The 8,813-nt window shown below is 35.4% G+C and overlaps 1 protein-coding gene across 1 annotated transcript in view; it reads left to right on the top strand.

The window, feature by feature from the left end:
- The first annotated feature begins 4,310 nt into the window (after positions 1–4,310).
- The window catches only part of LOC121728098, a 39,307-nt gene continuing 34,804 nt past the window's right edge, over positions 4,311–8,813 (top strand). The window contains exon 1 of the mRNA XM_042116205.1: positions 4,311–4,469. The gene's annotated coding sequence lies outside the window, so the exon portion shown is untranslated. The remainder of the gene's footprint in view (positions 4,470–8,813) is intronic.

The following is an 8,813-nucleotide window of genomic DNA, read 5'->3' as shown; positions in this document are numbered from 1 at the left end:
TTTAATCAAAACACTGAGCACTGACACTGTCCTAGATCGTAATTCGTAGCTAAGTCGTAGGTTTCAATGGTATCGCTCTTGTTTTCACTTCGAAGTCGCCTTGAAGATCGCTCAAACTGAACTGATTGAATGGCCCGCATGACTGCGCGGCTATTTATTAAATAAGGGCCAAGGCTATTCCCAGACTATTCCACAGTGTTCGTTTCTAGAACGTACCTGGCTCGCGTAAACATGGGTTGAACGTTTCTATAAAATAAGCGCATGTACTCGTACACCTAACGCCATCTAGTATCGAGTGACGGATTTATGTTTGTATTCCCCGAGTGGTTCCACCGGTTGACGCTAGATGGCACTGTGTGTCCGTATTCGTAACAATATCATAACTATGAAGCTACACTTGGTAAAAATAAATAGTATCTACTAATGGGAGTTTCAAACAACAACAGAAATATTAAAGAGTAGAGTACCATTTAGACTAGCGTTTGACAAACTTTCGGCAGACAACAGCCACAAAGTGACTAAAAGATCTGAGAGCGACACAATATCAATAGCACATCCCACGTACGTAAAATTCTCTGTGTTAAGCGCAGTTTGTTTCACTCTGTATAATTAATTAATATTTTGTTCAAACGCTGCGTCAGGAGCAAGCGTCTGTATTTCCGCGAAACGGCACGTCTACGCATAATGAGCTACGCATTTATGCAACGTCTACGCCCGCCGCGCCTGTTACTTGCGCATACGCACCGTTGCGTTCCTTCTACCCGCGATAATAACACTTTATATTGTACTTAAATAAATTTTAAATATGAATTATTCTTCCTTTAGATGCTTCTTGCTTGCGGTGGGTTGATCGTGCCCGGAACTATGCCTAAGCGGAGAGTGGAGCACCATGGGGTTTAAAAGGGGAGACCTAGGGGTAGTCCCACTCCCACATACCTCAGCCCAATTCACCGGGGATGCGCAAGGCATTTCCCCATGTAAAAAAAAAGAAGTCTCTTGTAGTTTTCATGTACTTACAGAAATTCGTTTTTCGCGGGATAACTAAAAATTCCGTAAAAAGAACTGACCTATCTCCTTTTCTGGGATTTAATGTATAACAAATGTCATCTAAACCAGTTAAGCGGTTTAGGCACAGATTACTATAAGTAAATACCTAGTTACTACGTTTAGGCTTAAAGTAGTTACGGGCACAGACATAATATATTATGCATTACATATTCGCATTTAAATTCACATTTAAATAGTAGATAGGTAAGTATGTCTATTATTTATTAATAAACAAGTCATCTTTTTAGAACTCTAGAAAAACACAAGAACTCAAATGAAATTTAACTCTTATTTAAAATTGGAACATCAGATTATAATATAATGTTTTATAAAAATTACTGATTAATTATTTAGATTAACTATAAAAGGCGTCAGCGAACGTTCTCTTACTAAATATTAATTAAAACAATTTAGTTATTTCGAGTGCTCCGAAACGTAGACATATAGTTTTATTTGTTTAAATTACCATTCAAATATTTCTCTTAATGCTTAATTCATGAGATAATTAGCGCTAATAAGGCGCAAACGTTATAAAAAAAGTAAATTAATCATTAAAAGTACGCGCTTTCTCAGCGCAAACTTGCGAAGAAAAGGCAAAATATACGGTGACTTTCTCGCCAGTGATTTACCGCACTGCGTTCATATCACATTTCAGTTATTTTATACAATTACTAAATGTTGCTCGCCACTTTGTTATATATATTTATGTGGACATATTCTAACTGTTGCTTCAGTTAACGGTGATGAAATTTATTGACAGATGGATTAAGAAATATCCTTTGTTCTTCTCAAAGTTTCTTCATATCAAATTTTACCAAAAATGGTCAGTGCAGGTTCAAAAAGTTGGCAGAGTTACACATTCGTTTTTACAGCAATGCTGTTTCATTTATTTACATACAATCAGAATTTAGAGGTTATTATTTTGTTAACGCCCTCGCTCAAGGATATATTTTAATGATTAATTTAATGAAGATTTTGACATACTTAATACTCCATTTATTTTCTGTCAAACTCTTCATTAATTATACAGGGTGCAATTAAATCTTCCTGCCAAATTTTGATATATTGATCCTTGTTCAAAATAAAAATACACGTATTTTTTCTTTTATAGTCACTCAGTACTAAAATGTTGAGAAATACCTTCCGAAAGTTATCCTAAAAAACACTATTAATGGACACGATGCGTCGGCCGCGCGTGCGCGCGCCTTTCCCCCCGCGTCACCCCCTCTCATTCCCCCGCGCCGCGAGTGACCGTTCTGCAACGATTTTAAAAAGGATAAAATATGTCATTGAAAAAAAAATAACACTCAATTTTTTTGCTTAAATGGACTCTCCTAATGATACCTAAGCCCTGGAAAAAATTTGGCAGGAAGGTTTAATTGCACCCTGTATTATTGTTAAAGTAAGTAGTCATTTAACTATATAGTATATATATATTTGAATGTGGCCATTTGCCAAGGCATTTTGCTTTCAAAATCTGCCTTGTTATTTGTAGAAGACTATTTAGAATTTAGATATTAGCGAGTTTGTTTAAAATCTCTTGTAAAGTGATAAATTAATTTTAAATACATGCAGCGCTATAATAATGATTATTAATAACACGTTCTAAAAAGTTTAAATAATAAATAATATTATTGTTTATTTATACAAGCAATTTTAACACTTCGTTAAGCATAAATATTAATTAATTTTAGCTCAGCATGACACGTAATTCGAAAATTAGAAATGTAGCCTCATTCTCCACACTATCTGCGACACTATAATGACCTTTTTACAAGCGGTGATTGACATTCTGGGTGTCATGTTATAGTCACTATTGTGCCATTAATTTTCTAGCTCTATTCTGCACTATTTAATTACATAGTTATGACTTAATATAGTTTTATGATCTTGATCACTTTTATCAGACTTATTTTCTTTTATGATAAATATTCTTTAGGTATTAGGAAAAAAATCCTAATCTGTAAATAAATATATTATGCTTCAAGTATGTACAGTTCGAAATTGTATGATAATTTGCGTCATACTATACTTTTTTTTTAATGAAATAACGAGCAAACGAGCAAACGGGTTACCTGATGGAAAGCAACTACCGTCGCCCATGGACACTCGCAGCATCAGAAGAGCTGCAGGTGCGTTGCCGGCCTTTTAAAAGGGAATAGGATAATAGGGGAGGGTAGGGATGGGAAGGGAAGGGAATAGGGGAGGGCAAGGAAGGGAATAGGGTAGGGGATTGGGCCTCCGGTAAACTCACTCACTCGGTGAAACACAGCGCAAGCGCTGTTTCACGCCGGTTTTCTGTGAGAACGTGTTATTTCTCCGGTCGAGCCGGCCCATTCGCGCCGAAGCATGGCTCTCCCACGTATATACTACGTACCTATATAATATTTAAAACTGTAGATAAGTTAGAGTCGTTAATATACAAACAATAACATTTTCCTTTGAATCTATTTTATTTTCATAACAGTTAAAGCATGCTAAAATTAAATGTTTTGTCTGTAAAGCAACAATCATAGTACCCCAGATATTTAAAAAAACAACAAGCATTTCTTTTTTCAAACGCATGTCTAGTTGTTATTTCTTTTCTGGTACTTACACAAACGGTCGCGGTTGGACCGAATAGAATATATTGTTATAAGCTTTATACAATACGAGTATAATTATACTTACCTCATTATTGCGAGAGCAACATGTGCAAATACATAAATAACAAAATAGCTGTAAACTGACAAACAAAATAACTGCACATCGGCATTAGACTGATGGAAGTTTTATAATTACTTACACGTTGCGCTTTAAATTATAATTAGTTGCATTTATAACTGCTCTACCTTACCCCTAAGTATCTTTGAGTCAAACTCTATCGTGATAGTCCATACCCCTTTCTACCAATTAGTTTTATGATTCTTGGAAAGATGTTGGCTCTGATGAATTAAAAAAAATACTTTATAAGTTTTATTTTCAGGTTGTCGTCTGAAGGAAAAATATAGTAAAAATGAACGTAGTCGATTACTGACTAGTACAATACAACAAGGATGCTCCTGACATGATCATTTCTAACTTTTAATGCAGAGCGAGCATAATAAAACAACAAAGAAGATAGTTCCAAGATATTTCAACCCAATACATCTTCAGCATCTATCACAGATGAAAGAACACAATCGATGCAGCGTGCAATATGTTCTAGTGACGGTACAGTGCTGTCCTGCTGTGCTACAGTTGACCAAAGTCCGGCGCCGCGGCCGCACGCGTCTTTACCACCTGACCAATTAAAAAAAGAAAATATTGTCTATGACTCGCGCGAGATTTGGAATGTGATGAATCTGTGATTTATTAGGTGCTCTCTGTTTTCACAAGTTTAAGTTACTTTCATATAATTGGATTTTTTGTGGATTGATACATGGAGATTTGTAAATATCATGGTAAGTGAATTATTTTAGTAAGTTGGCATAATCATTATTTATAGTTATATAATATAATATGTAGTAATTGAAACTTTGTACTATTATTTATAGCTTTTGGGGTAGTTGAAAAAAAGTGCATTCTGTTTAGGGATTTATAATGTTTTTTTAACCACTCTGTTTGGGCGTTTCGCCGGGAATGTGAAAGTGTGATGTTGTGTTTTTGTATTATTTCCCTAAAATTGTGTTAACTGGGTTCTTAATGTGTAAAATTAGATATTCTTTATCGTGCACAAGTGTAGGCAAATGCTACATCTTCCAGAAACGGGCTATTTTTGTTCCCTCCAAAACTCCGTCGAAAGTTTCAGTAAAGAGTCTACCACTTTACTGAATCCACCGACTTGACTCCTTGACTGTTTTGAATTTTACTTAGACTTTGACTAGACTTTAGAGTTTAGACTTGACGATATAGTAAAATGATGATGAAAAATATTGAATAATATTACCCTTATAATTTGTTGCAAAGTACACCACCGGTGTCAGTGCCAAAAGCCAACAAAAAAAACCTCTGTTTGGGAACATCAAATCACTACGTTTTAATGTGAATTGCAGAACAAATATGATATATTATATAGGTATACTATAAAGAAGCGATAGAGAAGCGATCGGACCCAAGGTTTGGGTATGTCACACATTTAAACATTAAACAGCGAGACTAGGCGGCATCCATAAATTACGTTAGGTGTTTAAGGGGATGGAGTCCAGTAATCTCAATTCTCATCAATGATTTGTCGCTCAAGGATAAAACATTGTACCCCTAAAGCATCTTTATTTACATAACATTTATGCAGCAACTAATTATACAAATCTGCTTGTCTTCGTCTGGCACATAGAAAAAGTATGATCTTTAAGAGATTACCTTCTACAAACAAAAAAAAAACTTTACCTCTTTATTAACTAGAGATCGCCCAATGGTCGAAATTCGACCTTAGCTTCAACGACATTAGGACTACTACCTAAATTTTGCAAAAAAATATTGACTTTATCATATTTTTTTCAACTCTTGTCTCGCTGATCTCAGACTGGCCGTGTAAGCACTAAGCATTAATGTCTAATAGTATCTAAGATTCAATAAAAAAACTATAATCCATTTTTAATTTGTCACTTTGTTGTCAACAGACTTCAACCATAAATAAAAGACTATAATTCGTGTAAAATGTATAGGCTTGTCACTCAAAAATCTGTCATTTTTCCTAGTGAGTGTGTTGTTGTGTGTGTAATGTTTTATTTGTTAAAAATATGTATGATAAAAGCAAAATTAAAAATAATATTAGCTCAATGCACTCCTTCGCCATATAAACTATAACTGTCTTCGATCAAATATATAACTGTGCAAAATTTCATTTACCTACGTTTCCCCATTTTTCGTCAAAAGGGATACAAAGTTTTTGGCTCACGTATTAATATATAGATATTATTATTAGTGTAGATAAAATAATTTTTATTTATTTTTATGATGTTTTGTGACTCGTTTCGCCATTATTTAGGGACGGTGTTACGGTACAAAATACGTATCCTGGAACATATGTAACTGTCCGGTCCAGGCTACGCCGGTTCAATATGATCCAGTAACGATAATCACGAGGAAGTGTTTCGATCGCTGGCTCTCGACCGCCGCCGACCGCCGCTTCCTGCCGCGGACCGATATTCCGTAATGGAAGATTGCTAACTAGCTTTTACCGCGGATAAAATAGTGTCTAGTATACAAACTATTTCACCCCCTTTAGGGGTTGAGTTTAAACATTATTTTCTTAGTGTGTAAATAAGTACCCTAGTGTCTGGTCGGTGATAGATTTTTAATATGATGATAATTGTTTGAGCTTTCAAGAATAAATAGATGGATAGATTTATGACTGGTAACATTGGTAACCCATCCTGGTGGAATGAAATGGTGAAATTTATCTGGGAAGTGGGACTACCTTTTTTTTTTATGAAATAAGGGGGCAAACGAGCAAACGGGTCACCTGATGGAAAGCAACCTCCGTCGCCCATGGACACTCGCAGCATCAGAAGAGCTGCAAGTGCGTTGCTGGCCTTTTAAGAGGGAATAGGGTAATAGGGGAGGGTAGGGATGGGAAGGGAAGGGAATTGGGGATGATAGGGAAGGGAATTGGGCCTCCGGTAAACTCACTCACTCGGCGAAACACAGCGCAAGCGCTGTTTCACGCCGGTTTTCTGTGAGAACGTGATATTTCTCCAGTCGAGCCGGCCCATTCGTGCCGAAGCATGGCTCTCCCACGTAAACGGAACGTACTACGTCCCGTTAGACATTACGTTCAACGTAGACAAAAAAATCTATACTTCCATACTATATACTATAAATACTATAATATTATAAATGCGAAAGTGTGTCTGTCAGTCTGTCTGTTACCTCTTCACGCTCGAACCGCTGAACCGATTTTGCTGAAATTTGGCATAGAGATACTTTGAGTCCCAAGAAAGGACATAGGATAGTTTTTATCCCAGAAAAATGATCGGTTTCCGCTCCGGGTTTGCGGGTGTCATCTAGTACTACATAAATACGTACACTTCCCTGAGTCAGCACTTTTGGGTGTGCCCGATAAGTGTTTTTGTTGCTCGCTTTCTCTGTGTCCTCACGTCTATGGTCTATGCTCGGGCTGTAACCAAATTATCACTTTCATTATAGTGAATGTGTATTTATAAAACGTATTATGACTTTCGTCACTCAAATTACGAAATGCATGTGCAGTGACGAAGAAACGCATATCTCAAAAGTAGAGACGCGGAAAGTAATTAAAATTTTTGAGATACGCATTCTTTCTTTGGAGAATCGCTAAGGAGAGTCGCTTATATGTAGAAAATGTAAAAAGATAATTTAATAAAAAAAATCGTTTAAATAGTATTTCCTTATCATGTAACCATCTGTGAAGTATCCTCTTTCCAACAAAAATAACCATCAAAATCGGTATACAACCGGTAAAGTTATCCACGAACAAACAAAAAAAAAACATATTTGTCGAGTTGAGAACCCTTTGAAGAAGAACTTTACTACTTGGTTAAAACAAAATTTACTATTACTGACGGCCGCGCGCGCGTTGAGATCTTCTCTACACACGGCTTAACACGCTGTAAAATATTAATTTTAGAACGTTCATTCTAACGGATGGTGAAAACTAACGGCCATTTTGATATAAGCTTCATACATTTTCTGCGAAACTCCTCATTAAATATAAGTACTCATTAAATGTGTCCATGTGCGGCGGTTAGTATCTGTTTATTAACCACTATCAGTCAGTACTCAGTGAAAATAATTTATGTTACACAACATAATATTTTTAACTAGCTGTTACCCGCGACTTCGTCCGCGTCAACAAAATGTAAAATACATAGGTAAAAAATAAAAAAGTAAAAATATGTCCTCCTCCTTTTTGGAAGTCGGTTAAAAAATAGCCTAAGTTACTCCTTATTACATCAGCTATCTGCCAATAAAAGTCCCGTCAATATTGGTCCAGCCATTTCGGAGATTAGCCGGAACAAACAGACAGACATACAGACAGACAAAAATTCTAAAAATTGTTATTTTGGTGTAAGTACCGTCTAAATATTCATATGCATGTAGTAAAAAACGGTTATTTTAATATTACAAACAGACACTCCAATTTTATTTATATGTATAGATAAACTTTGACTTTATGAGAATGTAGAGTGGTGCAACCAGAAATATTACAAAATTTAACTGCCTACATCGAAATTGTTATATAAGCATACTCTGATTAAGATCATAGTTTGCGTTAAACCATAGTAGGTATACTAGATGAAATTACAAAACAATGTACGAGATTCAGACTGAGTTAATGACATTTAACGGTTAAATTCGGCGGTTTTAATGATATCATTTATTTTGTAGGTCAGTATTTAAATGTGCTCTGGTTTCGAAGGTTTTGGTTATAAAAGTTCAGTTATAACTTTGTAAACAACAATACAATTTGGATTTCAAAACGGTACTTACCTATTAAAGTGTTTATTTTAAAGGCTTTACTATCTTTATGTTGTAAAAAAACATAATATCTGAAATATTTCCTTATAAGTTGCTACATAATGATTGTAAAATCTAAGGAAAGATGAGTATGAGAAGAGATGATGTAGATTAACTCTTCAAGGAAAAAAATTAAAGGAAAAAAAAACTAAAAGAATAAAAAAAAATCACATTAAAGCGATTAAATATAAGCGTTTTCTCAAGCATCGCATCGCAAAGCACTTGCGATTCCTTCAGCGTCAGTAGTCGCTTTCCGTAAGGCGACCTGTTAGTTCGTTCGTCCCATATAATAAGTTTAACACAATGAC

The sequence above is a fragment of the Aricia agestis genome, chromosome 6 (genome assembly GCF_905147365.1).
Source record: "Aricia agestis chromosome 6, ilAriAges1.1, whole genome shotgun sequence".
Classification (NCBI taxonomy): domain Eukaryota; kingdom Metazoa; phylum Arthropoda; class Insecta; order Lepidoptera; family Lycaenidae; genus Aricia; species Aricia agestis.
The sequence above is the reverse complement of the archived record's forward strand: the minus strand, read 5'-3'. Positions and strand labels throughout refer to the sequence as shown.